This window comes from Prionailurus viverrinus, chromosome A1 (genome assembly GCF_022837055.1).
Source record: "Prionailurus viverrinus isolate Anna chromosome A1, UM_Priviv_1.0, whole genome shotgun sequence".
Taxonomy (NCBI): Eukaryota; Metazoa; Chordata; class Mammalia; order Carnivora; family Felidae; genus Prionailurus; species Prionailurus viverrinus.
Window position 1 is genome coordinate 1252358 of NC_062561.1, and position 8988 is coordinate 1261345.

Here is an 8988-nt window from a genome sequence, read left to right on the forward strand (position 1 = left end):
TACAAATTGGCAGATGCCTTGTGAATAAGATGGTTCACTTTTCTGGCTGGGATCTTGGCTCTTCAAGTCTTTGCTACTCTGGTAGCTCTCGGAAGTTTCATACATGTCTGTTCACATTGTTCACCTTCTCTACATGTTCTCAGCAGTAGGGTTTGTCTTGGATAAACTAACCCACCATTACGTGAGCCAGAAATAACCTGCTTGATTATTTGAAACTATACAGTAGATAATGTTGAAAAACTTTCTAAATTTTTTTTATAAATATCATTTGATAAGATTTTAGAAATTTTTGTTACTTCAAATGATCTATTATGTAAAACTTATTTGTGATAGTCTTCTAAGTTTTTCCTCATGGATGAGTCCGGATTTTCTTTGAATCATGAGCTTTGATAGAAGTAATTGCTATTTTGAAAAAATACATGTATATTCTGCTTTTAATGATATGCATTTTGAGCATTACTTTTATCCAGTGGTTATGCTACCAACAATAAAAAGCCACCGTGGTTATTTGTGTCACGCCATGCAGGTCACGTTCAGCCTTGCTGTTGTGTACCTTTCTCGCACCAGGTCTGTGCACCAGAGTGTAGTGTGTGAGGGCAGAAAATGAGACAGGGCCTTGGAAAATGCCTTCAAGAAGAACTGAGGCGTGGTGTCCACACCCTCTCTGCTTCCCCGTCACTCCCAGCAGTGCGATGGGAGAATGGGTTAGTGACACCCAATTTTGAGTCTTTGCTTTTAACGTTTTTTTTTTTTAATTTTAATTTTAAATTTTTTTTTTTTTCAACCTTTATTTATTTTTGGGACAGAGAGAGACAGAGCATGAACGGGGGAGGGGCAGAGAGAGAGGGAGACACAGAATCGGAAACAGGCTCCAGGCCCTGAGCCATCAGCCCAGAGCCCGACGCGGGGCTCAAACTCGCCGACCGCGAGATCGTGACCTGGCTGAAGCCGGACGCTTAACCGACTGCGCCACCCAGGCGCCCCTTAATTTTAATTTTAAAGAGAGAGAGAGAGAGAGAGTGCATGAGGGAGGGGCAGAGAGAGAGGGAGACAGAATCTGAAGCAGGCTCCAGGTTCTGAGCCGTCAACACAGAGTCTGACGCCGGGCCCGAACTCTTGGACGGTGAGATCATGACCCGAGCTGAAGTTGGAGGCTTAACTGACTGAGCCACCGGGTGCCCCTTAACTCTTTGCTTTTTCCTGTATCCACTACATGGCCTGAAATGAAATGCCTCGGCCCTCTCAGCCTGTTTCCTCTTCTGTAACATGAAAGTTTACATCCCATCGTGTACAATGCCTAGGGCAGTAGACACTCGCGAGATTAGGATCTCCGATTTAAAGAGACTCACTTTGCATTTAGGAGGAAGGAGGAGCTGGACGGAGCAACAACTGGAGCCAGCAACCTACCTACTTCCGTCCTTAGAGGGAAGATGCGTGCCGGGCAACCGCCTTCCTCGAAACGGTGGCTCTCGGCCTCAGACCTGCTTGGTATCTGCGTCCGAGGCTGTCTGCGAGTCCAAGAGGTGCGGCCGCTGTGACACAGAGCAAACTGGGACACTGGGCTCTCCCCTTGTGATGGGCTTGGCTTCTGACCTTTTGTCTATATCGGAGAAGGCAAGGGAGAACATTTGGAAAGAGAGGAGAAAGAAGATAGCCACAGAGAAACAAAGCAAAGGAGCTGGCAGGAAAAGTGGCGAGGCTCGTGGCACCAAAGGAAGCAGAAAGCCGAGTAGGATGAAGGCAGAAAGTAGACCCTGGAGAGACTCATCAGCGGTCTTGAATGTGGTTTGACTCGTGAGGAGAGTGATGGCGACCGCAGGGGGTTTGAGAGAGCTGCTCAGCGGCCTGGAGAACAGACTGACCACGGGGGATGCCGTCCGTCGAGAGCAGAGGCTCAGGCCCGAGCAGAGCGAGGCCACGGCCGACACGGTGTGACGCAGGGCGACTGCCTGAGCTTCACCCCCTTCCCCGAGTGGAGCAAGCTGCTGAATGGACACACTCCTGTTTTGCGTCCCCAGGGGCCGAAAGGGGACAACTCGACCTGTGCTGCTTATATAGCAGTTTCTGCCATTCTGGGGCGGAACACAGCCCAACTTTTACAGATGCGTCTCCAGAGTGGAGATAGGTCAGGGAGGTACAGCTATTTTCAAAGCACCTGCTTGAAATGGCACGTGTCTGTGTTTCTGAAGACCAGTGTGAGGACAGCCAAGGAAACGTCAGAATGTCAATCCCCCCGCTTCCCCAGGCCGACCACATTAGACTCCGGACAAACATTCTAAATTACTTCAGGCAATTCTCTGGCCCACTGACATTTGAAAATTTGCCTGCTCTATGGGCATCTGGACTGAGGCTGGCTGTATAAAAATCAACTCAGAAATCTGTTAGAAACACAGATTCCTGGGCTGTGTGTCGGGGGACCCATGGACCGTAGTCTACATTAAGTTGATCCTTATGATTTTATAACTGGGCTTAGCACGATTGTGACAGATGTGGATGTGCTTCAGGGCAAACGTCAGATCCTGACCCTATAAATACTAGTTCCAACTGAGAGGTGCCCATCTTCTGTTTGTGTTAGAACGGTCATGTATGGGGAAGAGGTGCAGTATGATAAAATTTAAAATCCCAAGCATCTTGTAAGTAAATTTGAGATTGTGGCACATTTTCTACCAAGCGCATCTCTTTGGTATTAGCACTGGACCTAAATACTAGTTTCTGATGAGTGTTGGACAGCTGGCTTCTATGAGCAGAATCTAGAAGACCACTCCTAGGTCTCTTTTAGGGCTGAAGTTAAACGTGAAACAATCAATTCTTCTCTCAGCTTATGCCTTCCATTTTTCGAACATTGAAGATTTAGAAACTGATTACCAGTCAGAAGGGACAGTCTCCGTCTTGTATACGCTGGCTTGTATTAGTATGTTTTGAATAGGAAACTAATCTCTTAGTTTTGCTTAGTAATTGCTTAGAAGCAATTACTTATAGCTGAGTACTAATTATAATCTAAAATGCCACATTAATCCTGAATCCATACATTTAAAAGTTATGTTAGCAAAAAAGTAAAAATAAATCATCTTAGTGTCTAATAAGTCATGTCCAGAAATAAATTTAGGTTAACAAGTATCTTCACGTTTCTGAGGTTGGTTAATGATGGATGAGATCTGTAGCATTATCTCTAAAAAGATTTTTGGCTGCGGTCTCACAATTAATTTCTCACTGTGGTGAGTTTTTCTCACGGCGCTCTGATATCGGAATAATTTCAAGGCGTTCTGTCATTTCACCAAGTTTTTCCCCTCTTAAAATGGCCTGAAAAGGCCTTGGCCAGTGGAACCCTGTTCTTCAATCAGCATTCACCTAAGTACTCCTAGTGGGAGGGAGAAACCATAGCAACGGCAGTTCTGGCGGTTGGGGAAGTTGTTTCGCAGAGCCTCAGAGAGCTACTGTTGGGTCCCCCTCAGGATGGCAAGCTAATGAGCCTTCTTTCCTTCCCAACAGCTATGCCACAAAACTGGGAGAAGAGGCATTAGTATTCAAGACCCCAATTAATTCAATACGTATAGTGGCACTCACTATATGAAGGGACATGTTTTGGGGGTAAAGCGGATTTGTTCTCTTCTGTCCAGGAGCCCCCACCCTAGAGGGGAAGCAAAGAGAACACAGGAGTGCAAACACAAGCAGGGCAACCCTGGGGAGGAGGGTGAGGAGGGAGTGGTTCTGGGGCGAGGCAGGGAGAATCTTGGGAATGAAGACTTTGAATTACTTTAGAAAGGCTGGAGGAAGGGGCAGACAGGGAGGACATTCTAGGCAGGAGAGAGTTGGTGCAGTGCCCAGAGGTGGGGATAAATAAGCAGTCCTCAGGAAGCAGAGTGCGTACATGGGCAGACTGGGGGTGGGGAGCACGGAGACGTCAGTGGGAGAAACCTGGAAGTACTTGCTGATGTCAGAGGATTTGGGATTTTACTTTGTGTTCGGTGGTGACTCTGCCCACTTTTGGATTCAGCCGTCACCGCTCCCTCCCTGGCACTTCAAGGGCTAGCCACACTAAATTGCTACTCCTGCGTATGCCGTGTTGCTTCCTCCATGTCTCGTCAGAAATCTCCATTCCTCCCCTCTCTCCCGCTTAACTGCTAATCATCTTTTGAGACTCACCTTTTTCAGGACACTGCCCAGATAGGTTGGCTGCCTCCTCCCACCCCAACAACTTCCATTGACTCCTGGTTTATCACCATCATATTGTTGCATTTTCACATTATTTTAGAATTTTCTGTTTGTAGCTCTAGCTCCTCCACTAGACTGTAAAGAGGCACAATATCTCAGTCATCATTCTGTCTCCTGACACTCAGTACAGAACCTGACTCCTAGGAGCCTCTTAGTATGAGTTTGCTGAGTGAGTGAGTGTCCGGCCCAGATCCAGGTTTCAGTGGAATGACCCTGGAAACTGGAGGGAATGAGTAACAGATGTGGAAAGGCTAGTTGGAAAGCCACTGGTAAGGTCCCTGAAAGAGGTAATGATGCCAGGGTAGCAGGGAGAGGCACTCGAGATCCAACGTGGAGCTGTAGGAGGTATGATTTGGCCTCTGTTGGCAGAGGGAGGAGTCAGGAGGGAGAACGAGGGGGCTCACATCACGTCTCCCAAGCTGTCCCCAGCCCACACGTGTGCTTCGTTTGACCTGCAGAATATTAGCTTTAAAAACAGCATTTTTCACAGATCTAGAACAAACAATCCTAAAATTTATATGAAACCACAAAAGACTTCAAATGGTCAAAGCAATCTTGAAAAAGAAAAACAAAAGTGGAGATATCACAATTGCAGATTTCAAGTTATATTACAAAACAGTAGTAATTAAGACAGTATGGTACTGGCATAAAAATAGACACATAGATCAATGGAAGAGAATAGAAAAGCCAGAAATAAATCCACAATTATATGGTCAATTAATCTTTGACAAAGGAAGAATGAATGTACAATGGGAAAAAAACAGTCTTTTAAACAAATGGTGTTGGGAAACCTGGACAGCCACATGCAAAAGAATGAAACTGGACCACTTTCTTTCAACATACACAAAAATAAACTCTAAATGGATTACAGACCTAAATGTGAGACCTGAAACCATACAAATCCTTGAAGTGTGTACACGCAGTAATCTTTCTGACCTTGGCTATAGCAACGTTTTTCTGATATGTCTCCTGAGGCAAGGGAAATAAAAACAAAAATAAACTATTGGGACTACATCAAAATAAAAAGTTTCTGCACAGTGAAGGAAACAATTAACAAAAGGCAATCTACTGAATGGTAGAAGATATTTGCAAATGATATATCCAATAAATGATATATCTGATATATATCAAATATGTCCAATAAATCAATACATAAAGAACTGATACCACTCAATATAAAAAAATAATCCAATTAAAAAATGGGCAGAAGACATGAACAGACATTTTTCCAAAGAAGACATACAAATGGCCAACTGACACATGAAAAGATGCTCAACAGCACTCATCATCAGGGAAATACAAATCAAAACTACAATGAGATATCACCTCATTCCTGTCAGAATGGCTAAAATCAACAACAAAAGAAATAACAAGTGTTGGCAAGGATGTGGAAAAAAAGAAACCCTCATGCACTGCTGGTGGGAATGCAAACTAGTGCAGTCACTGTGGGAAACTGTATGGAGGTTCCTCAAAAAATTAAAAATAGAGCTACGTTATGATCCAGGAATCGTACTGGGTATTTACCCCCAAAATACAAAAACACTAATTCAAAGAGATACATGCACCCCTATGTTTATTGAAGTATTGTTTACAATAGCCAAACTATGGAAGCAGCTCAAGTGTCCATTGATAGTTGAATGGATAAAAGTGACACACACACACACACACACACACACACACACTGGAATATTAGTCAGCCAAGAAACAGAATAAAATCTTAGCATTTGCAACGACATAAATGGAGCTAGACTGTATAATGCTGAACAAAATAAGTCAGTTAGAGAAAGACAAATACCATATGATTTCACTCATATGTGGAATTCAAGAAACAAAACAAATGAGCAAAGGAAAAAAACAAGAGAAGAGAGGCAAACCAAGAAACAGACTCTTAACTATAGAGAACAAACTGATGGTTACCAGAGGGGAGATGGGTGTGGGATGGGGGAAAGAGGTGATGGGGATTAAAGAGTACGCTTATCATGATGAAAAAAATGATTAAAAAAAATAAGAACTGTAAAAAAAAAAAAAACCTTTGTTGCCAATATTTTAAAATCAGTAAATGTTTACATAAAAACACCAATTTCTAGCATTGATTGAAAAATCAAGTAACACTGGACCCACAGTATCATAAATCAAGAAGGAGCCAGAGCTGGGAAGCAGCTCCCATCTTTGGAGAGAACCCATTGGCTACTTTACCCATTTGCTGTTGCGGCCTCTGTGAGTGTCAGTCTTGCAGTAAGGGGCCAAACCTGGGAGACTGGGGAGAATGTCTTTAATCAGTGTAAAAAACCCAGGTAAGCGGATGTTTTCTTACTTCAGAGGAAAATAATTTGTTCCATTTTTTACATGATAAGTTTGAGGTGTCCACAGTCTTTATTGGACGCCTCTTGGAGATAGCTTGAAATATTAGTCTGAATAACCCATTTTGAAACCTGTAATAAATTAAAGGAGCTAGGTAATGGCCATCAATGGTTGCTGACATCGCTACTGGGAGACAATGAGACATATGCCTTCTGATGGGAATATATAATACCACCTATAAAACAGTCTTGCAAAAGGAAAAAAAATCTCCTAAGCCTTTAAATCTAACTATCAGTTTATAGAATATACAAAAAATAGAAGAACATATAGAAGAAATACCTCAAATATGCAATCAGCAAAGTCCAGGCTATGAGAAACTCTAGGAAACAAATGATCTAGTTTCTCAGAAACAAAAAGTTACAAGAAAATAAAGAGAGGTGTAGGGGAACCAGTAGATTACAGAAGCTTGAGAGACATATTAACTAATTGCAATATACAGATTTCATTGATTTCTATTTAAACTACTATTTAAAAATAAAGAAATATTTTGCTCCCAGGATGATGGAGTTGATGTACTTTTCCCAATTCTTCTTGCCAAGTACAACTAAAATCCTTGGAAATTATAGAAACACAAACATAAGAAGACCCTGAAAAGTGGAGAGAAGAAGGCAGACCAGGGAGGGACCTTGGGACTCACATTGTGGTGGGTTTGCCTAGGTGTTCTTTTTGCATCACAAATCTCAGACTTGGAGTTGAAGAAGCCAATAGTCCAAAATACCAACGGGTGCAGACAAAATCCCCCAAACCTAAAAATCCAAGATAAACATTCTGTCTCTAGCCAAAGAGCCAGGAAAAGGGAAACGTAGCAAGACAGAAAAGTTTTAGACAATGACTGCTTTACTCCAGCCTAGCATCAGAGAAATAACTTATGCCCTCACGCTGATACCAGCAAAGGCCAAAAAAGGAGTCTAGACTTAGTGAGGCTACAATGAGATGTCCCTACACCCCCTCTGGGTGGTGTCAGAGAAGGCCAAGTAGGGAGCTGGGACTTTCATCCACTGGTTGGTAAAAAGGCCCCCATAGCCTGTGGTTTCAGTGGATGCCATGTGAGGAGCCTGAACTCTACCTCCATCAGGAAGTCATGACGTATCTCCCCCCATCCCCCAGAGTTGGCGTCAAAGGAGGCCTAGTGGAGAGCGAGGGATTTCACCATTGCCCACTAATAACAAGGCCACAACCCACCAAGGTGTCAGTAGAGATCACATTGGGAGATGGAAACCCCATCCCTTCCCAGAAATAAAGAGGGGCCCTTCTTCACCTTGAGTGTCAGTGAACGTCAAGTGAAAAACCTGGACTTCTACTTCCGCCTGAGAGTAATGCGACTGTGCCCACCCCTATCCTTCTTCCCCTCTTGTGGTGTCAGAGAAAGCCAGTTAAAATAGATGGTTTAAATGAAATAGATCCAGAGTCTTATAATGTAACACCAAAAGTATCTAAATTTCAATCTAAAATCCCTTATCATACCAGGATCTGAAACTGAATGATAAAATCAATAGATGCAAAAGCCAAGATGACAGAAATGCTAGAATAATCTGATAAAAATTTTAAAGCAGTCATGATGAAACTACTTCAACATGCAATAACAAACATGTTTGAAACAAATGAAAAATAGAAAACCTCAGCAAGAAATAGAAAGTCTCAGCAGAAAAGTAAAATATATAAAGAACGAATTGGAAATTTTTGGAGCTAAAAAACACATTAACTCAAATAAAAAGCTCAGTGGGTGGGCTCAACAGCAGAGGGATGGAAGAGAGAAAAAAATCAGTGGGCTATAATAACAAAAACCACTTGATCAGAACAAGAAAGAGAATATAGAATGGAAAAAAAGAAGGGACTCTCAGGGACCTGTATTACTATAATAAAAACCCTAATGTTTGTGTCATTGGAGTTCCAGAGGAGAGTAGAATAAGGGCAGGACTAAAAAGAGTGCTCAAAGAAATAATGACTGAAAACTTTCCAAATTTAGCAAGAGGCATAAACCCACAGATTAAAGAAGTTAACCCTAAAGAGGATAAATCCAAATAAATGATGCCAAAATACATGATAAATAAATGTCTGAAGACTAAAGACAAAGAAAAAAAATCTTGAAATCAGCCAGAGAAAAACAATACCTTAATCATAAAGAAAAACAATCCAAATTATAGAGGATTTCTCATCAGAAATCATGGATGCCAGAAGGAAGTGGCACAATATTTTTTAAGTCAACCACAAATTCTAATACCAGCAAAAATATTCTTCATTGAATAAAGAGGAAATCCAGGCATTCACAGATGAAAGAACATTTAGAAAATATTTCACTAACAGACATATCATAAGAGAAGGGCTAAAGGAAGATCTTTATATAGAAAAGAAATAAAGGAAGAAACTTTAGAACATCAGGAAGGAATAAAGAATATAGTAAGCAAAAATGTGAGT